The sequence below is a fragment of the Sus scrofa genome, chromosome X (genome assembly GCF_000003025.6).
Source record: "Sus scrofa isolate TJ Tabasco breed Duroc chromosome X, Sscrofa11.1, whole genome shotgun sequence".
In the NCBI taxonomy this organism is placed as follows: domain Eukaryota; kingdom Metazoa; phylum Chordata; class Mammalia; order Artiodactyla; family Suidae; genus Sus; species Sus scrofa.
This window is the reverse complement of record NC_010461.5, coordinates 96,892,195-96,914,915: the sequence shown is the minus strand read 5'-3', so window position 1 is coordinate 96,914,915 and position 22,721 is coordinate 96,892,195. Positions and strand designations below refer to the sequence as shown.

The 22,721-nt window shown below is 38.9% G+C and overlaps 1 protein-coding gene and 1 non-coding gene across 4 annotated transcripts in view; one reads left to right on the top strand and one right to left on the bottom strand.

The window, feature by feature from the left end:
• Nucleotides 1-22,721, top strand: part of KLHL13 (kelch like family member 13) — a 405,144-nt gene that overhangs the window by 35,327 nt on the left and 347,096 nt on the right. The window lies entirely within an intron of this gene.
• On the bottom strand, nucleotides 2,650-2,721 carry TRNAE-UUC. Its single transcript has one exon. It is a non-coding gene; the product is annotated as a tRNA-Glu (tRNA).

Here is a 22,721-nt window from a genome sequence, read left to right as displayed (position 1 = left end):
AAGGCCTTAAAAATGTATGTGACATGGATATTTTTTAAAATACCTCTCAGTGTGTTTCCCTTTTGATAGTCTGATCGCTTTCCATCATTAGGTACCCAGGGAATAGAGAGAGTGACTGCCACCTTGAAAAGAAAGGGACATTTTTTCTTGTCCAGACAGGAAGAAGAAGTGGCCCTTTCTCATTCCTAGAGGAGACTTCCTAGGAAGGAGAAGGGGGTGGCCTAAATAAGTCTGAGAGATTCTTAGACCAGTAGGGCCAGTTCTTCACACCCCCACGTTCAGACTGGAAGATGAAAAGCTCCCCTAGAGAAGTACTGTGTCCATCGTGATGCTACCCAGATAAGAGGTTAAAAATGGCATGAGGGCGTAACAAGTTGGAAGAAGGAAAAAAATCATCCCCTTGTTTCTCATGGCACTAAGATTGGCATAGCTGGGACCCGGAGAAGCCTCTGGAAGATTACTGGGGCATAGGCTAGCTTACTCTCCAAATGACACTGGGATGAGATGATACCAGGCAGAGGCTATGTGTGACCAACCTCTAGAGATGAGTTGTAGGGACAGTAGTCATGTCTGTCATACCAGTGTACCCATACCAATAACATGTGATAGGGTTGTGACACAATGGAACCAATAAGGTAGACATCATTAGTTTCAAAAACCAGACTAGGTAAAGGCCAGCACCATCCCCCATGGGCTGCAGAAGGTACCCAGAGACAGTATGGAACAAAGGACCAGTGGAGACCCAAAGGACAGCCAGTGGCCAGGGTCTCACCCTCAATTGCCATAAGGACATCTTGGGAAGGAGAAGGGAGGGAAATCTTGAAAGTCTGGGCATTACCCAAAGGATATTATTTGAAACAAAAAATTATTATTATTATTATTATTATTTTGGCCACCCCCCTGGCATGCAGAAGTTCCAGGGCCAGGGATGAAACCCATGCCACAGCAGCAACCCAAGCCACAGCAGCGACAATGCCAGATCCCTAACCTGCTGAGCCACCAGGAAACTCTGAAAAATATATTTTTTTTAACTTGAAGAGTTAAAGATATCTTTAAATGACAAGTTTATGTCTGTATGCCCCCTGTATCCTCCAGAGGAGTAGGAGTTTTAAAGAAATTTTAGATAGAAAAAAATTAAGAAGCTACACATATTTGCTCAATATGAACTGTAAAGTGTAAATTTCATGTTCATATCCTTTAATCCAGCCATTACACATCTAGTAGTTTATTCTAAAGAGATAATTGAATGGGTCCAAATATACACACTCATACACACACATATATGTAACCAAATGTTCATCATAGTATTGTTTTAAAAAAACTGGAAACAACCCAAATGTTTAATCATCTGAGGAACAGCTACCTTATAATAAATCTACACAATGAGTGTTAATAACTCATAGTTTAGTAACTCTTCAGTCGTGCAAAGAATAAGAGAAATCTGGAGTTCCCGACATGGCTCAGCGGAAATGAATTTGACTAGTATCCATGAGGACGCAGGTTCCATCCCTGGCCTCACTCAGTGAGTTAAGGATCAGTGTTGCCGTGAGCTGTGGTGTAGGTTGCAGATGCGGTTCGGATCCTGTGTTGCTGTGGCTGTGGCTGTGACTGGCGGCTACAGCTCCAATTGGACCCCTAGCCTGGGAACCTCCAATGCCATGGGTGTGGCCCTAAAAAAGACAAAATAAATACATAAAATAATCTAAAAAAGAATAAGAGAAATCTGTATGTTTAGGAACAGGAAAGACATGTAAGTCACATTGTTAGGAGTCACATCACAAATCAGGATGAAGAGTACTATATATAGGATAATTTCATTTGTGTAGAAGTATATAGGGATCTATATTCACATAGAAATATATCCATATTCTACAGGAAAATAAAAAAGATTATACAACTGTACATAGAGTGTGATCCCATATTTGTTTAAATATGAATATATAGTATAAAATCCTATAAAATTGGATTGGGATGATCATTGTACAACTATAAAGGTAATAAATTCATTGAGTAATAAAAATAAATAAATAAATATGAATATATAGTATAAAACATATGTGTGTTTACGCACACACACAAACACACATAGAAGAAAGTCTCAAAGTATCTGCACCAAATTGTTAACAGTGATGATCTATGGATGGTGAAATTAAGTAAAAATGTCACTCTTATTTATACATTTCTCTATTGCCTAATGCTTTCCTCCAATGAGCCAAAATTATTTATATAATTAGAAAAATCAACATATTTATTTGTTTTTGTCTTTGTAAGGGCTGCACCCTCGGTATATGGAGGCTCCTACTGGGGTCAAATTGGAGCTGTAGCCACTGGCCTACACCTCAGCCACAGCAATGTGGGATGCGAACTGAGTCTGCGACCTACACCACAGCTCACAGCAATGCCAGATCCTTAACCCACTGAGTGAGGCCAGGGATCGAACCTTCATCCTCATGATTACTAGTCAGATTCGTTCCTGCTGAGCCACGATGGGAACTCCATATTTTTTTGAAAATAAAAATGTATGTATTTAGTGACATTAAAATGTGCTTAATATATTAGTATAGTAAAAGAGATTATTAAAAATGTGTGATTTTAATTAATTAATTAATTTTTTGGCCACAGCATACAGATGCTTGATGTGGGAATCAGTTCCCAGACCAGGTATTGAACCTGGGCCACAGCTGCGAAAGAGCTGAATCCTGACCACTAGACCAACTGGGGAGTTCCCTTAATGTTTGTTTTTACAAATATGAGTACATGTGCATATAAACAGGGTATATAGCAAAATATTGAAAGTGGTTATCTCCGGATCTTGGGATTCACAATGGTTTTTGTATAGTTTTCCTTTTGATTAACGTATTTTCTAATTTTCCTCTAATAAATATATTTTGTGAAATTAAGTGGGGAAAGAGCACAAAGTACCATAGAAGTTTCAGGTTCCTTGAAGCAGAGCTTGAGTATCTGGTTGACACATTTGAGGCAGCTGTTGTGTCTTTGAGGGAAAATGTGGTCCCGCAGGACTGGCTGCTTGATTGGCCAGGCCCACTGCAAAATAAAAATGCTTTTTTCAAAAACAAGAAAAAAACTACCGATTAAAGGTACTAAAATATAAAGCTTTTTTCTTTATTCCACATACCTTCTCTGCTCACGAGCATGATCTATTGTCCAGGTTCCCCACTTGGCCTCTATTGAAAATGGTGGGAAGGAGTTGCCCCTTGCTAGTGCTAGGTGGGGGCGGGAATTCTGGCCCCCTGCTAGGCCTCTACTCATCCCTCCTTAGCTGCTCACCACACGGTCTCCAATGACACCATGATGAGGGTCATGAGTGACTTCATTACCACTGGCCAGTGGTGTAAGTACTGACTTTCCACCAAGCCTCCTAACACCACCCTGGCATGGAGGAGGAGGCGTGCTTTGTTATGTCCAGGCTCCCCATGTGGTCTCCACTTCTGCCTTTGGAGGGGGTACTTTCTCTCATTATCATCTACCAGAAATGAAAGTCCTGCTCCCCTACTCAGCCTTCTCTGACACCACCCTGGAGAGAGTATTGGGAAGCTTTGTTACAGCCTGGAGAAAAAGGATGGAAATCTAGGCTCACCACTTGCCCTTTGCTGACTGGGGTGGGGATAGGGCCAGTTTTTTGTTTTTTGTTTTTGGGGTTTTTTCCTGTGATATTTGGCTGCAGCAGAGTAGTCATTGTCTAAAACCTTTCTGTCTTGCTAGGCTGCCCCTTTTCTGGTCCTTTAGATAGAGAGTGTAGTCTTGTCTTAGGGCTTTTTGTATTTGTGTCCATTGTAGTTTTTGGGATGCCAGCTTATTCAGCTCTAAGTCTGGCATATATGAGGCAAAAAGAACCCAGGGAACTCACCTTCTTTCCACCTTTCAGAGCCTTTTTTTGTTTGTTTTCTTTATAACATCTAGGATTTTTTGTTGTATTTAACTGGAATAATAGGAAAAAGTATGTCTACTGTCTGGAAACAGACTGGATTTATTTTCAACCTGACCTCAGTCTCTATTCTGAAGTTTCTTTACATTTATTGTATTTATTGATACATTTGGATTTATTTCACTTTCTTATCTTTTGTTCTGCTTCTTTCCAAATCAGTTTTTTTCTCCTTTCCTGTCCTATGATTTGTTTGAGGCTGCTTTGTTTCAATTTGAGATTTAGACATTTTTTTCTTTTGCTGTTACTCTTAAATTTTTAACACGCATTTGACAAAACAAAATCTCTTTACTCATAAAATTAGTATCTCTCTCCTCTTCCAAAACAGAGCAAGAGCTTTAGAATGCTTTAACTCCATTGAACTCCACCCCCCACCATGCCCTTGTACTTGTTACTGTTGTTCAGTATCATACTTCCACCTTATCCAATTTATACATTATTATTATTGTTTCATATGGCCAATGCTTATTTGGCTTTGAGCACATATTTTCTAATTTCTTTCCATGCCATTTCTTCTTTAATATCAGTTCTTCCTTTTGGGTTTATTCATTAGAATTTCCTTTAGTGAAGATCTTTTGGTAAAACTTCTAATTTTCATTTGTCTGGAAATGTTTGAAAATTTTTTTATTTTGCCCTTGTTTTTTTTTTTTTTTTTTTTAGGGCTGCACCTGCAGCATATGGAAGTTCCCAGGCTAGGGGTCAAATCGGAGCTACAGCTGCTGGCCTGCATCACAGCCACAGCAACATGGGATCGCAGCCCAGTTGACCTACGCCACAGTTTGTGGTAACATTGGATCCTTAACCCACCGAGTGAGGCCAGGGATTAAACCCGCATCCTCATGGATACTAGTTGGATTCTTAACCTGCTGAGCCACAATGGGAACTCCTTGCCCTTGTTTTTGTTTGTTTGTTTGTTTGTAGCCACGCCTGAGCATGTGGAAGTTCCTGGGCCAGGGATAGAACCTGTGCCACAGCAGCAGCTTGGGCTGATTCAGGGACAATGTCAGATCCTTAACCCACTGTGCCACAAGAGAACTCCCTTGCCCTTGTTTTTGATACATAGTTTTGCTGGCTACACAATTCCAAGTTGACAACTATTTTCTCTTAGCACTTTTAAGATGTTATTTTCTTCTGGCTTTTATTGCTGCTTTTGAGATGCCTGCTATCAGTTTGTTTTTCCTTTGTAATAATCTATCTTTTCTCTCTGGCTGCTTTACAATTTTTTTGTTTTTGGTATTTGTCAGGAATGTGTTTAGATTTGTGTGAGATAATAGAAAATATATATTGGTCTCGGTCCTGGTTCTTGACACAGGGCTCCTAAAACCCTTGTAAATTCCTAAGTGATAAGGGCAACGAGGAGCATCTTCTGTTGTATTGAAGTGATTCTGGGTGGGCTCCTGGATGGCTCCTGGATGGGGGCTGGTCATCAGAAAGACCAAGCCATGTTTAAAATCTTGGGATTTTCAGCTCCCCACCACCACCAATTCTCCAGAGAGGGGAGAAAGGCTGGAAATTGAGTTTATAATTGATCATGACCTCATGAGGAAACCTCCATAAAATCCCAATAGTAAGGGAATTTGAAGAGCTTCCAGGATGTTTAACACATCCATACCGGTTGAGCGACACATCCCAACTCCACAGGACAGACGCTCCTACACTTGGGACCCTCCTAGACCTTGCCCTATGCATCGCTTTATCTGGTTGTTTATCACTAACCTTTTATGTCCTTTAATAAACTGGTAAATGTAAGTAAGTATTTTCCTAAGTTCTGTGAGCTGCTCTAGAAGATTAATCAAGCCTCAGGAGGGGGGTCATGGGAACCTCTGAGTTGTAGCTGACTTGGACAGAAGTTGTGGGTAACCTGGGGACTTTTTATAACTGGCATCTAAAGTGGGGTGGGAGCAGTCTTGTGGGACTGAGCCCTTAAGCTATGGGATCTGACACCATATCCAGGTAGATAGTGTTAGAATAAATTATAGGACATCAAGCTGGTGTCACAGAGAATTGCTTGGTGTGAGGAGAAACCTCCACACATTTGGCGACTGAAAGTGTCAGAAGTGAAGTGTTCTTTATGAGTATGGCGTCTATGTAAAGGAAACAGGAGCGAAGAACTGGATTTTTCTCAACATAGGAGGTAGACTAAACTGAGATTTTTCCCTACACAGAAAGGGAAAATCTTAAGGTTTTCTTTGGGGGGGGGCTCACCTTTGGCTTATGGAAGTTCCCAGGCTAGGGGTCGAATATTTGACCCTACACCACAGCCACAGCAACGCAGGATCCTTAACCCGTGGGTTAAGCAGGATCCTTAACCCACAGATGGAACCCACAACCTCATGGTTACTAGTCAGATTTGTTTCCGCTGTGCCGTGATGGGAACTCCCTGTATTATTTTATTGAAGGTAACATTTAAGAGTTAAACTTAAGGTAACATTGAGAGTTACAGTTGAAGGCTATTGAGAATACTGGGCTGGAGAAGCTGAGTCCTGGAGTTGAGGGTCTGAGAGAGGTGGGAGGAGTAAGGTGAGCAGAGTTTGCCTTCTTTTTGGTCTTTTGATTTCCCTTGTTTCCTTTCTGACCTTTGAGTTTTGAGCACATTTTTAAAAAACCTTTTAGGGAGTTCTTGTCGTGGCGCGGTGGTTAACAAATCTGACTAGGAATCATGAGGTTGCGGGTTCGATCCCTGGCCTTGCTCAGTGGGTTAAGGACCCGGCGTTGCCATGAGCTGTGATGTAGGTTGCAGATGCGGCTTGGATCCCACGTTGCTGTGGCTCTGGTGTAGGCCAGTGGCTATAGCTCCGATTCGACCCCTAGCCTGGAAACCTCCATATGCCGTGGGAGCAGCCCAAGAAATGGCAAAAAGACAAAAAAAAGAAAAAAAAGTCTTTTAGCCTCAATTTCACCATCTGTCCATTGGATATAATAGCTCTAATTTCATACGGCTGCTGTAGAATTATGTGAGATGACATGTATAAAATGTTTGGCTAGGTGTGGCACAAAAAAGGTGTTAAGGAACCTTAGTTCCTCCCTTTCTCTTTAGTAGCATCATCTTCTTTTTCCCATCTCCATTTGCCAACTGGCACTTAGGCAACTGGCACTAAGATGGGACTAGGACCAGGCGGAAGAGAGACTAGGTAGTGTTCAGCAAAGTAGCAGTGGAGGAAGGGGGGAACTCGGAGAAGAGAAAGCCTCGGTGATATGGGAGAGAAAAGGAGAATGTTGACTTCCACCCCAATGGGGCGGCTCTTCATATATAATTTGGGGACATAGAATCAAAGACCACCTCCCTCTGCATCATCTGCAATGGTTTTGTCATTCTTCTGTTTATAAACAGTATTTCAATCTCATGCAACTGTAGCTTATCCTTGATTCTTAGAAAACAGGCACCAAAGGGAAAAAGAAGAGGATGGGAAAGAAAGAAGTATAGAATTAAATCACAACTAAGAGAAAATAGGATATAATTCCTATTACTTAGAATAAATGGAGTATAGATTTGATGACATAAAATGCTTTCCGGAATTTCATTAATTGGAAAAATAAGTTTTCAAAGGAATAACTTGTCATCTGCAAATTATGGGCTTTTAGTTTAGATTAAGAAGCCCTAATCTAAATAACAGGCAATTTAAATTTAAAAAAAATGTCTGTTTAGCATAGTATGCCCTGCAGTCTTGAGGTATAATGCTTATAATAATTAAAAGTAGAGTTTTGGGAGTTCCTGTTGTGGCGCAGCAGAAATGAATCCTACTAGTATCCATGATTATGTGGGTTTGATCCCTGGCCTTCCTCAGTGGGTCGGGGATCGGCGTTGCTGTGAGCTATGGGAGCTGTGGTGTAGGTCACAGACTCGGCTCTGATCCCGTGTTGCTGTGGCTGTGGCCTAGGCTGGCAGCTGTAGCTCCGATTCGAACCCTAGCCTGGGAACTTCCATATGCCACGGGTGCGGCCCTAAAAAGAGTTTCAATCTCAATTCTGAATTTATGGGTTTCTAGGTGATAGAGTTAGATTTTATAGTAATTTATATAGGCTGGCTTCATGGTTTAATTTTAACCATATATTGCTGATCCTAAGTCAAATGCAGAGTCTTAGATTAAGAACCCAAAGAGGATTTAAATTATGGGCTTCTGCTGTTTTTCACTTGCCTAATTTACCAATTGCAGTAAAGCATGAATTATAGCCTTGCTATTCTCTGGAAGACCATAACTAATACTAGAAATAATAGTAATTGTTACTACCCCTAAATCAAGAGAAACAGTATAAAAGCAGTAACTGACTTGGGATGTGAATGGCAAATTTATTTATTTTGGAGTGAGAGTGAAAAATAGGTAATTTATATATAGTTTAGAGGAAAATATATAGGAATGGTTTTGTGATACTCTGCTGTTATTCAAGAGGGACTTTGAGTGAAGAGATATTATTTTGGAAACTGGTGGTTTGGGTGGGGTACTATACATCTTTTTAATCCATCAGTCAAAAAAGTCAGAATTGGGAGTTTCCGTCATGGCTCAGTGATAATGAACCTGACTAGTATCCATGAGGATGCAGGTTTGATCCCTGGCCTCACTCAGTGGGTTAAGGATCCGGCTGTGGTGTAGGTCTCAGACCTGGCTCAGATCTCACGTGGCTGTGGCTGTGGTGTAGGCCAGCAACTACAGCTCTGATTTGACCCCTAGCCTGGGAACTTCCATATGCCGTGGGTGTGGCATAAAAAGACAAAAAAAAAAGTCAGGATTAGTGTTTTAGAATCCATGTTTACTAATGTGACTTCTTAACTGTAAAACAGGAATATCAGTATTAGGTATATTATATTTAGAGTTGTGTTCTATTGAATACAGTATAGAATGAGGATTGTTATCCTTAGCTGTATGAGAACTTTTAATAATTTGTTATGCAAAAGAGAGTTGAGTTTTAAGGGCACTGAACTAAATGTGCTCCTAGTAAATGAACCTCCAGGCTTTTCCTGCCATACCCCTCAGTCAAGCCTCAGAAAAAAAAAAAATCTTTCCTATTTCTCTTCCTAGCCCTTCTCTTAGCAGTGTGCTCTGTCACTTATCCTAAAGGCGTCAAAGCTACACTATTGTGGGGGGGGATTGGAGAGGGTGGAATTCATTTGTAATCTAATTAAAAGCCATTTATAGATACATGGAGTATTGATGGAGTCCAGCCTATGTGGGTAGGTGTCTCTCATTCATCAGTGATTGATTTAGAAAAACTCTGAAATCAAGAAATTTATTTAGTAAGATACAGACAACAACCTCATTTTTAAAAAACAAAGTTGCCGCTATTATATCTTCTCCCCCCATCTATCATCAACAGAAATGTCCAATTCCTTTCCTAGTAGTGGTTGAATCCAGGCTCTGAAACTAGCCTGACTTCCTATCAGGTTTTACCATTATTTGGCTATGTGATCTTTGTCAAATTACTTAGCTCCTCTGTGCTTCAGTTTCTTCCATAACATGTGGGTAACAGTGTTTTGTACCTTAGGCTTGTTGTCAGCCTTAAGTGTGACAATTCATGTAAAACACTTGCCACAGTATTTGGTATATAGTGAATACTCAGGAAAAGTTATCTATTACTGTTTGGTCCTGGAATGATAAATGACATCAAAGAGTTAATATCTGTGATCAGTATTTTGTCAGTCTTGATGAACATTATCTTGATAAAATAACATACCATAATGAGAGCAGTACCACCATTTTAACCATTAGGTTGCCAATGGTATAGTCATAATTTAATATACTAATCACTTTGTGAACATTAATCAGCTGCCAGTCAACGGCATATCTGAACAGACCTACTTTATGCATCGTTCCTCTATCAAAACAATTCCTTTAACGAACCAACAGATTTCATCTGATGAATAGAGGTCTGCCGAGGGGATGGTACATCTAAAACAGGAAAATACTAGTAATAGGGCACTGCTTTCATAGTGGAACAGTATGTGAAGCAACATTAGCTAAATAACTCTACTGTCAGAATCTTTGACATCCTACTATGATTTTGCTTTTAGTCATTCTATTCTATGACATTTTGAATAAAATATTTTATTATTTTAGCGTTACTCACATTTTCCTCTAAAACATGTAATTGAAAATTCTATAGCATTTGTAAGTTATAATTTAAAAAATATAGCCAGAGGACAAAATTCTCTGCAGGTCAATGTGGCTCCCAATTTGGTAGGGCAAGTCAACGAAAAAATGAATTCTCTGTTTAGCAAATTCTGCTTTACAGTAAACTTTTCAGAAACTTAGTAATTGTGTTCAGTTAGGGTTACCTATGTAAACATTCAATGCCATAGTGTGTGATTACAGGGGAAACCAGAAAATATGTTCTTCTTCCAACACTTAGACTATAGCTTATGTGTTGTAGCTAGAAATAGAGCAAGGGGTTGTTACAGAGAATGCTTCTTTGGAAATTCCCTTTGGCATGTATTTAGCTTCCTTCTCCCCAGGGCTAGAGACGTCTGTCCTTTTTGCCAGCTGCTCTGTTCAGTTGTCTGGGCTATTTTGGGTGGCAGTGGGTTGATTCTAGTGGGGAAACAGCTGTATATCTATGCTTTTTTAAATGTCCTATTGAAATACATTATGAAAAAATTGGGGGTGGAAATCCTTCTTTCTGAAACAGTTTTTGTTTGAATTCTGGGGAATTGGCCAGGCTGAAAACTTTAGAAGCCTGAAGAATGTAGTATAGAAACCAATGTTTTATTAATTTTAAACACCTCCTGTGAAAGGGCACCTTAGCAAACGAGAATACTATAGACACTTTGCAGTAAAACACTGGGATCTTCAGATATTGTTATAGGTAAGGGGAAGTTGGGGGGGTGCTAGTGGAATAATAGATGCTACAATCAATTAGATGGGTTGCTCATTACCCAGAGAGATTAATGCGATCCTGGCAGAATCCCTAGTCTCACCAGCAGGGCTCTGCTTAAACCCTATCATGTGCTAAACATTTTCATCAACAACCTGGATGGAAACACAGCCTGCTTGCCAGATTTTAGTATGTCATAAAGATGAATGCAATGGATCTAGAATCATGACACAAAAAGAGCTTGGCCAGCTGGGTTGTACTGATGAAATTTGACACACACTGAAAGGTCTGTACTTAGGAATGGTGATGTGTTATTGGTTGGCAGAATATTGTTCATACTTATATTCAATTGCTTTCTTTACTACTTGTTTGAATCTTAGTTTCCTCATCTGTAGATACATACTTATGGTAAAACAACAACAACAACAAAAGTAGTGCAAAGGGCTATACAATGAAAAGGAAATCCCTCAAACCTCCACTTCCCCAGTCTCTTTCTTCATACATTAAAAAATTCTTCAACAGTGTGTGTAAACCTTCTTTTTTTAAGAAAAACACATAACATGTACAGTATTTTCTCCATGATTTTTTTCACATTTACCTTGTAATTCCATGTTAGCAGATATGTAACTACATAATTGCCACCCCCCCCCGTGATTTGCTTTAATTATCTGGTATAGAGATTAAAAGCATAGATTCTGAAGCCACACTACCCAAGTTCAAATCCCAGCTCTACTTACTGGCTGTGTGACATTGGGCAAATTATGTAACCTCTCTGTGCCTGCAGGAGACACAGTGCCTAAGACATAATTTTAGGAGTCTATGAAAATGTTTTAGGTTTAATTTCATTTAAAATCAGAAGAAAAATGAGTTCCCACTGTGCCTCAGTGGAAAAAAATCTGACTAGCATCCATGAGGACTCAGGTTCAATCCCTGGCCTCGCTCAGTGGGTTAAGGATCTAGCATTGCTCTGGCTGTTGTGTAGGCCGGCAGCTACAGCTCCAATTTGACCCCTAGCCTGGGAACCTCCTTAGCCGCGGGTACGACCCTAAAAAGCAAAACAAAAACAAAAGCAAAAACAAAACCCCTAATGAATATTTAACAATGAATCCAGGCTGGATTATATTTTTCTTTATATACCAAAGCAGTTGTAAAATGTAACTGTCAACATTTTCCTGTGGTGAAAATTATCCCACGACATCTAAAGTGCTCAGGGCCCATTGAAGTCATAATGTGACCCTTTGTGCCAGGGTTTCATCATTTGTGAAATACAAATAAAAATAGTGCCTAATGCATAGAATTGTTATGAAAAACACCTGAGTTAATATTTGGAAAGCCGATAGTGTTTAGCACATACTGATTTCTACATGTTTATTAAATAAGTCTAAAATAGGTAAATTATGGACATAGTAAAAACTCAAGGGATAGTTTAAAAAGTATACAACAAAAAGTAAACCTCTCTTTTTTTTTTTTTTCCTAGGGCCACACCTGCGGCATATGGAGGTTCCCAGGCTAGGGGTCTAATCAGAGCTGTAGCTGCTGGCCTACGCCACAGCCACACCAGATCTGAGCCACGTCTGTGACCCACACCACAGCTCACGGCAACGCCAGATCCTTAACCCACTGAGCAAGGCCAGGGATCAAACCTGCAACCTCATGGTTCCTAGTCAGATTTGTTAACCACTGAGCCACGACAGGAACTCCAGTAAATCTCTTTCTAATCACTGATCCACAGTCCTGCAGTTTCCTTCCTCAGAAATAACCACTTTTAACATTTTTCATGTATCCTCTAGAGATTGCTTGTATAAATCATATAGGTCTTTTATTTATTTAAACTGTCCCCTATTTGGTGGACATTCAGTTGTTTCTGGCCCTTGCTAGTGCAGTCAGTGCTGCAATAAATACCCCTGTACATAGGCCATCTGGCAAATGTGGGAGTCTAACAGGACAAATTCTCTGAAATATAATTGCTCAGTCAATTGCTTTAAATTTTGATAGATATTGCTAAGTTGATCTCTATGCTGGTTGTACCAAATTACAACACTCCTATCAGAAATGTAAGCATGAATATTTTACTGCACCTGCATCAAAAATAATGTTATCATGCTTTTGGGACTTTGATAATTTAAGAGGCAAAAATGATATCCCATTGTTAAATGTACACCTCTTTAATTATGAGCGAACCTCAGTAAATTTGACATTCGAAAATCAATTTCCTTTTTTTGATGAATTGTTAATTCATATCTTTTTTTTAATACTTTTTCAGTTGCAGGAGCTCTTTATCAAGGAAATTAGAGCTGGGTCTGTAATATGAATTGCCAGTTGTGATATGAATTACTAATAATTGTCCAGTTTGTCTTTTGACTTTGGATATAGTGTTTTTTTCCATGCAGACCTTTTAGAATTTTATGCATTCAAATTTGTCAGTATTTTCTTTATGCCTTCTGGATTGTATGTACTATTTGGAAAGTCTTTTCTCTATTTTGGGATTATTTTTTTAAACACTCCCATGTTATTTTGTGTGATTTTAAGAAAATGTTTAAAACTTTGATCCATTCAGAATTATATTGAGGTGAGGAGTGGTTTTCCCTGCAGAAAATTTTAACTTTTAATGTAGTCAAATTTATCAAATTTCTCCTTATGGCTTTTGTATTTTGCATCTTGTTTAAATGGAACTTTCTTATCCCAAGGTCGTAAATGTATCCAACTAATTTTTTCTAATATGTTTTAGTTTCTTAAAATCTAATTCCATCTGCGGTTTAACTTGGTGCAAAGAATGTGGTAGGGATCTAGAGTATGTCTAACCAGTTGTCATTACATCATTTTTTGAATTCAACCATTTCTCCTACTGATTTGAAATGTGCCTTTTATTCCGAAAAGGCCCATATATATTCAGCTCTATTTCTAGACTGTATTTTGTTCCGTTGCTAAGTCTTTTTATGCATCAGTATCACACTGTTTTAAATACCATAATGTTAAGCAAATATATATTTATCCCTAGTTTATTAGGAGTATTTTATTTTTATTTTTTATTTTTGTCTTTTTAGGGCTAAACCAGTGGCATATGGAGGTTCCCAGGCTAGGGGTCAAATCAGAGCTGTAGTTGCCGGCCTACACCACAGCCACAGCAATGCCAGATCCCAGTGCTGTGACCTATACCACAGCAACGCCAGATCCTTAACCCACTGAGCAAGGCCAGGGTGAAAACTGCGTCCTCATGGATCCTAGTCAGATTTGTTTCCGCTGAGCCACGATGGGAACTCCTATTAGGAGTATTTTAAATCAGCAATGGATGTTGAATTTTGTCAAATACCTTTTCAGCATCTATGAAATGATCATATTATTTTTTTCGCCCTTGTTCTATTAATACAGTGAATTACACTTATGGATTTTCCAACATTATAAAAATAAATTTCTCCCCAGAAATAAACCCACTTAGTCACTGGTGTATTATTCTTTCAAAATATTTTGTATAATATTTTTGCATTAATATTCATAAGTGAGATTGAGCTTAAGCTTTCTTTGAAATCTGGAGAAAATTTGGAATCCTTTCTATGCTCTGAAACAGGTTAAATAACATTGGAGTTATTCAGAACTTGAAGATTTGGTAGAATTTATTTGAAATCTCTGGGCTTCATACATTGTGGGGTTACTCTGACAATATTTTCAGTTTCTTTCATAGTAATTGGTAGTATGGTCAGGCCGCTCAAGATGGCTGTTCTCTTGCTCTCTGTATATCCCCTGCCTGACCAGTGCCTGCCTCATCTGTACCCTATGCACATGACTGACCTTCCTAGGCTCCAGCTAGTGATTGTTCTTATCAAAGGGGTGGTGAGGAGCATGCGTGCTCCTTGCTGGTTTCCCTGGTAACTAATGAGCCAACCTGATGTCAATTCCGCCTATAACTGGCAATCCTTTTCCTACCCCTGGAGCCAGGATTGCTGCTGCTTCCTGCCTGCTGTCTGTCTCTCTGCCCACTGGCTCCCATGGTGGGGCTTCGCTCCAAGACCCTTTCCCTCCAGGCGTGTAAGATCTCCCAGCTATTAAACTATTGTTGTGTCTGTCGCTAACTCTATGCTCTTTCTTTGGTCTTAAAGCTGGGCAAGTACAGACCATGTAGGCCTGCAGAATGCAGCCCAATAATGGTTTATTTTCATTCTTTTCAAAGAGTTAATTTCGGTGATTCAGATTTTCCTAGGAAATAGCCCATTGCACCCAAGTTTTGAAATTTATCTGTATTGAGTGGAGTAAATTACTGTATAGTAGTTCTTTTTACTTCGTCCATCTGGTTATCTCTCTATTTTCAATTTTGTGATTTTCCTCTTTATTTGTATAAAGTGAGTTTTTTCTTTTTCTTTTTTGGCTACTGCACGTGGAAGTTCCTGGACCAGGAATCAAACACGCACAGCAGTGACCTGAGCCACAGCAGTGAGAATGCCGGACCTTTAACCACTAGGCCACCAGGGAACTCCTAAAATGAGTTTTCGAAAATGGCTTTAATGATAGAATTCATATTACAATTCACCCATTTCAAGTGGACACTTAAAAAAAATAAGTGGACACTTTAATAGGTTTAGTGTGTTCACAGAACTCTACACCCAGCACCACAATCAATTTTAGGACACATTATACACTCTCAGAAGAAACCTTGTGGCCATTAGTGGTCAATTTCTAACCTCCCTCCAAGATCCTCAGACCTAGGCAAACACTACTCTCTTTCTTTCTGTATAGATTTTCCTAGCCTGGACATTTCATATAAAGGGAATCATATAGGGAGTTCCCATCATGGTGCAGCAGAAACTAATCCGGCTAGGAACCATGAGGATGCACGTTCGATCCCTGGCCTTGCTCACTGGGTCAAGGATCGGTGTTGCCAGGAGCTGTGGTATGGGTTGCAGACATGGCTCGAATCTGGCATGGCTGTGGCATAGGCTGGCAGCTGTAGCTCAGATTAGACCTCTTTCCTGGGAACCTCCATATGTCACAGGTGTGGCCCTAAAAAGCAAAAATAAAATAAAAATAGAATAAGTGGAATCATAAGTATGTGGTCTGTGACTGGCTTTTTAGCATGTTAAGGATTATCCATGTTGTTCAAAAGTAAATTTTATTCATTATTATCATTATTTTTGCTTTTTTTAGGGCCCCACCTGTGGTGTATGGAGGTTCCCAGGCTAGGGGTCTAATCGGAGCTACAGCTGCTGGCTTAGCCACAGCCACAGCCACAGCAACACCAGATCCTTAACCCACTGAGCGAGGCCAGGGATTGAAACTTTGTCCTCATGGTTCCTAGTCAGATTCGTTTCCACGGCGCCACGATGGGAACTCCTCGAAAGTAAATTTTAAAATGCACATCTATAATGGTTTTTATAATTTCCTTTATTAATTTACCGTCTATATTAACCAGCTGGGCTGCCCTAACAAAATAACACTAATTGGGTGACATTTTAAACAACAGAAATTTTATTTTCTCACAAATCTAGAAGATCAAGAAACCCAAGATAAAGGTGTCAGCAGGGTTGGTTTCTCCTGAGCATTTCTCCTTGGCTTGCACGTGGCCTTCTTGTTGAATCCTAATATGGTCATTGTTCTGTGTCTGTGTCCTAATCTCTTCTTATAAGGATACCAGTCATATAGGATTATAGCCACCCTGATAACCTCATTTGAACTTAATTAGCTTTTTAAAGGCCCTATCTCCAAATACATTCATATCCTGAATTATTGGATATTAGGATTTCAAGATATGAATTTTGGTGGGACACAATTCAGTCCATAACACCTTTTTTTTTTTTTAAGTCAAGCCTGTATAGTCTAGTCTGTTTCTACGTTTATTTTCAATCAGTCTGACCTGAGTCGGTCAAAATGCTCAGTTTGTGTGTGTCCAAAATCTGTCTCTTAAAAATAATTTAAAAACTATTTTTTCTGATCATAATATACGTACATTACACAAGATTCAAATACTATAGAAATACATAAACTGAAAAGTTAAAGTCTTGAGCCTCCACTGTCAATAGTTTACAGCGTATTCCTCTAATTTTTCTTCTTGACATACTGATACCAACAATGAAAACGAATCATATTGAACATAGCTTTTATAGCATACTTTTTTCACTTCATATAGCATGCACATATTTCCATGGTGGTACTGATGAATCTGTCATTAAAATATATATATGTATATTGCATTTTATGTGCATGTACAGGATTTATTTAAATATTTCCCTATTGGACATTTGGATTGTTACCAATGGCTGTTTCAAAAAACCATGTACGATGCTGCAGTGAATATCCTTATGCATTTGTCTTTGTACTCCCATGAGATTCTGTAGAATAATTTTCTAGAAGCTGAAAAACTATATTCAAAAGTTATGAATGTTTTTTCTTAGCACTTTTTGACTTAGAGGCAGTTCCTGTAGAAGGTGGAGCATAACACTACTTTTCCTCCAAGTGAATCAAAAAGGTGTTTAGAGGTCCATGGTGGACCCTGTTCTGTCCTGTCTTTTTGAGGGGCCCATTTTGTGTAATTTCCATGTCCATTTTGGGGAAATGCTGATATAAAATTATTTATTAAAACTTGGCTGTTAGGCTTAAATTTTTTTTTTTTTTTTTTGGTCTTTTGAGGGCCACACCCCTGGCATATGGAGGTTCCCAGGATAGGGGTCCAATTGGAGCTGTAGCCGCCAGCCTATACCAGAGCCACAGCAACGTGGGATCCAAACCACGTCTGCAACCCACACCACAGCTACAGCAACGCCGGATCCTTAACCCACTGAGCAAGGCCAGGGATCAAACCCGAAACCTCATGGTTACTAGTCGGGTTTGTTAACCACTGAGCCAGGACAGGAACTCCTTAAAAATTTTTTTTAATGAGAAATGTACTACCCGTGTTGGAAAAACCTGTGTATTTGACATTGCATTGTTGGATGCAAATTCTTTTTTTTCCTTTTGGCCTTCTAACAGCTAGTGTATGACTCATTTCCATCTCAGCCGTGGGATTATGAATTATGATTATAGCTATTCTCCTTTTCCATTAAAGATAATGAACCCACTCGTGGGTACATTTTCTAAAACATGTTCACAATGATGTTGCCACATAATACTGTAAGAATATAATTATTCTACATCTCTGTTATGTCTGATATATTTTGTTCAAAATATGTTCACAGGGCATAAAGTTTACATCTTAGAATTAAGATTTCTATTTAAAATTAGCCTTCACATCCAATATGCTTGTTATCATACATTCATTCATGATCTATGCTAAGATTTTTGTATTTGCAAACACACAATATTTGTATTAAATATAAACGTCCTTACAACCCAATGTACAATAAATGGTACCTTCCACTGGCATAAAACACAGGGAAGAGGACTGTTTCAGTCTCTCATTACATTTTGTTTTTTTCTTTTCCTGTTACCATGCCAGCAATGGAACAGTTTGGTTGTCTGTGAACTGCCTAGATTAGCCTTCTACTTCAAATCAACAAAGCCAGCATTATCCAATTACAGCCTAAGAATGGCCTAATCTTCCAGACCAGCTGCCATAGGATGGCATAGGCATCCTTTTAATCAAAATTATAGCATCTTTATTTTTTCATTTTTGCCCATTGCAGTAATGGAAATGCTGAGAAAGAATACAAGAACGAATCTACATTTTGCATTATTTGTTAATTTCTTCTCCCAGCATTTTGATATAATGTAGCATAACATTAAATTCAGAGAAGACTTGCCTTGAAAACAGCACTTTCTGCTATATTCTTTTGTCTTGACTGTTGTTGCTTTGAGATTTCCTAATGAAGACTAAAGTTGTGTTCAGACTCCCTTGATTACTCTTTTATTGTTCCTACTTTAAAAAACATGTTTACTGCTTACAACAGTAATGTATGCTCATTTAAAACCAAAAAAAAATTTTAAATTGCAATATATAACAGATAGTGGGAGTAGGGTGTTTCTCCTCTAGAGGCACTCTTTTTTTTTTTTTTTTTTTTTTTTTGTCTTTTTGCCATTTCTTGGGCTGCTCCCACGGCATATGGAGGTTCCCAGGCTAGGGGTCGAATCAGAGCTGTAGCCACCGGCCTACGCCAGAGCCACAGCAACGCGGGATCTGAGCCGCGCCTGCAACCTACACCACAGCTCACGGCAACACCGGATCCCTAACCCTCTGAGCTAGGCGAGGGACCCGAACCCGCAACCGCATGGTTCCTAGTCGGATTCGATAACCACTGCGCCACGACGGGAACTCCTAGAGACACTCTTAAGAGTTAGGTGTACATTTTTTGCATACTTCTTCCAACATATATTTTATTCATAAATGTATACATATACATGTTTTTAACCAAGTTTAATTGAAGTATAGTTAATTTACAATGCTCTGATAATTTTAAGTGTACAGCAAAGTGATTTAGTTACATATATACATATATCCATTCATTTTCAGATTCTTTTCCATGATAGATTATTACAAGATACTGAATACAGTTCCCTGTGCTACACACAGTCCTTGGTGTTTATCTACTTTATATATAATAGTGTGTATATGTTAATCCCAACCTCTTAATTTATCTCTCCCTCCCACCCTCTGATATCCCCTTTGGTAGCCATACGTTTGTTTTCTATATGCATGATTTTTTTTTAATGCCCTGCTCTTCTCTCTTTTTTATTTTTAATTTTTTATTATAGTTGATTTACAATGTGCTGCTCTTCTCTGTTTTTAAACTTATTTTTTAAAAATAGGAATTATTTCTCACAGAGACAAGAATAAAAAACAAAATAATGAATGCCTGGGCATCCACTGCTCATCTTCATAAAATATTAACGTTTTAATATTAAAAACAGATTTATATAATAGAAACAAAAATGTGCAGAGTTGGGATCCCCTATATTTTTACCCTTTCTTGATCTCATTCTCCTTTCTTTACACAGATAACTATTATCACACATTTTGTATACATCATTTAGGTACCCAGAAACAATAAGTATTGTTTTCTGGGCTGTTAAAACTTGATATGGGAGTTCCCGCTGTGGCTCACTGGGTTACGAACCCGACTGGTATCCATGAGGATGCAGGTTTGATCCCGGCCTCATCCAGTGGGTTGAGGATTCCATTTACTGTGGTTGTGGCATAGGCTGGCAGTTGCAGCTCTGATTTGACCCCTAGCCTAGCAAACAAACAAAGAAAAAAACCTTCACATGAATTGTGTCATTTTATACATACATATATATTTTATACATACACACACACACATATATATATATGCATCTTGCTTCTTTTCACTTAGTTTAAGTTCTGCTTACCAACCATTTTTCCTTGCTTTTTTCCTCTTCTACATCTACTCTCCAAACTTCTGGTGGATTAATAAAACTTTCTGTATTCCCTTTATCTCTTCTGTTGTTTTAATAGCTATGGATTATATTTTTATATCTTTAAGGTATCTCAACATTTTATGATGCATACTTAAATAACACTTTTTCTAATAAAGTCAACAAACTATTCTGTCCTTATGCTTACTACCACAAGGATCTTAGCGCATTGTGCCGGATTCACTGTTACTGTTTCAACTATTTTCCAGGCATGTATAGCCTCCCCCATTATCGACATCCCCCACCAGAGTGGCACATTTGTTACAGTTGGTGAACCTACATTGATGCATCATAATCACCCAAAGTCCATAGTTCACATTAAGGTTCACTCTTGGTGTTGTGCATTCTATGGGTTTGGACAACTGTGTAATGACATGTATCCATCATTATAATACCATAGAGCTTAGTTTCACTGCCCTAGAAATCCTTCATCCTCCACCTATTCATCCCACCTTCTCCCTTAACACCTAGAAATCACTGATCTTTTCACTATCTCCAAGATTTTGCCTTTTCCAGAGTGTCACAAAGTTGGAAACATACAGTGTGTTTCCTTTTCAAATTTGCTTTTTTCACTTAGTAATATCCACTTAAGTCTCCTCAGTGTCTTTTCATGGCTTGTGACCTCTCTCTCTCTTTGTTTTAAAGTGGTGAGTAATATTCCATTATCTGGCTGTTCTATAGTTTCTTGACTCAACTACTGAAAGATACCTTGCTTGCTTATAAGTTTTGGCAATTATGAACAAAGTTGCTATAAGCATCTGTGTGTAGGTTTTTGTGTGGACATAAGCTTTTAACTCCTTTAGATAAATACCAAGGAACACAACTGCTGGATTGTATGGTAAGAGTATGTTTAATTTTGTAAGAAACAAAGTGGCTGTCACTTTTTGCATTCCCACCAACAGTGAATTAGAATTTTTTTAAAAATTATCGTTGATTTACAATGTTGTACCATTTTCTGCTATACAGCAAAGTGACCCAGTCATATATATTTGTATATTCATATGCATATATATATACACCAATTCCCTTTCTTATATATATTATCTTCTATCATGGTCTATCCCAAGAGACTGGATATAGTTCCCTGTGCTATACAGCAGGACCTCATTGCTTATCCATGCTAAATGTAATAGGTTGCATCTACCCACCCAAATTCTCTGTCCATTCTACTCCCTTCCACCTCCCCCTTGGCAACCCCAAGTCTGTTCTCTATGTCTATGAGTCTGTTTCTGTTTTGTAGATAGATTCATTTCTCTCATATTTTAGATTCCACATATAAATAATATCATATGGTATTTGTCTTTCTCTTCCCTACTTACTTCCCTTAGTATGAGAGTCTCTAGTTGCATCCATGTTGCTGCAAATGGCATTATTTGTCTTTTTTATGGCTGAGTAGTATTCCATTGTATATATGTTCCACATCATCTTAATCCATTCATTCTGTCAATGGACATTTAGTTTGTTTCCATGTCTTGACTATTGTGAACAGTGCTGCTATGAAGATACAGGTACATGTATCTTTTTGAATTGTAGTTTCGTCTAGATAAATGCCCAGGAGTGGGATTGTTGGATCATATGATAGTTCTATATTTAGTTTTCTGAGGAACCTCCATACTGTTCTCCATAGTGGTTGTACCAATTTACATTCCCATCAGCAGTGTAAGAGGGTTCCCTTTTTACCACACATTTGTTATTTGTAGATTTATTAATGGTGGCCATTCTGACTAGTATGAGGTGGTAGCTCATGTAGTTTTAATTTGCATTTCTCTAATAATTAGTGATGTTGAGCATTTTTTCATCTGCCTACTGGCCATCTGTATGTCTTCTTTGGAGAAATGTCTAAGTCTTTTGCCCATTTTTCGATTAGGTTGTTTTTGTTGTTGTTGTTGTTAAGTTGTTGTATGAGTTGCTTATATATGTTGGAGATTAAGCCCTCATTGGTCACATCGTTTGCAACTATTTTCTCCCATTCCATAGGTTGTCTTTCCTTTTTTTTTTTTTTAACTTTTAACTTTTTTTTTTCTTGTCTTTTTGTCTTTTCTAGGGTTGCACCCTCAGCACATGGAGGTTCCCAGGCTAGGGGTCTAATCGGAGCTGTAGCTGCCGGCCCGTGCCACAGCCACATCAATACCAGATCCGAGCTGCATCTGCAGCCTACACCACAACTCACAGCAATGCCAGATCCTTAACCCACTGAGCGAGGCCAGGGGTTGCACCTGCAACTTCATGGTTCCTAGTCGGAATCGTTAACCACTGAGCCATGACGGGAACTCCTTTTTTTTTTTTCCAAGGGGTGCGCTCATGGCATATGGAAGTTCCTGGGCCAGGGGTCAAATCGGAGCTGCAGCTGCCAGCCTACACCACAGCCACAGCAACACCAGATATGACCTATACCACAGCTAACAGCAGCTCTGGGTCCTTAACCCACTGAGCAGGGCCAGGGATCAAACCTGAATCCTCATGGATACTAGTTGGGGTTCATTACCACTGAGCCACAATGGGAACTTCTTTTTTTTCTTTTATGTTTTCCTTTGCTTTGTGAATGAGAATTCTTGTTGCTCTATGTTCTAGCCAGAATTTTGTATTTTCAGTATTTTATATTTTGGTCTATTCTAATAGG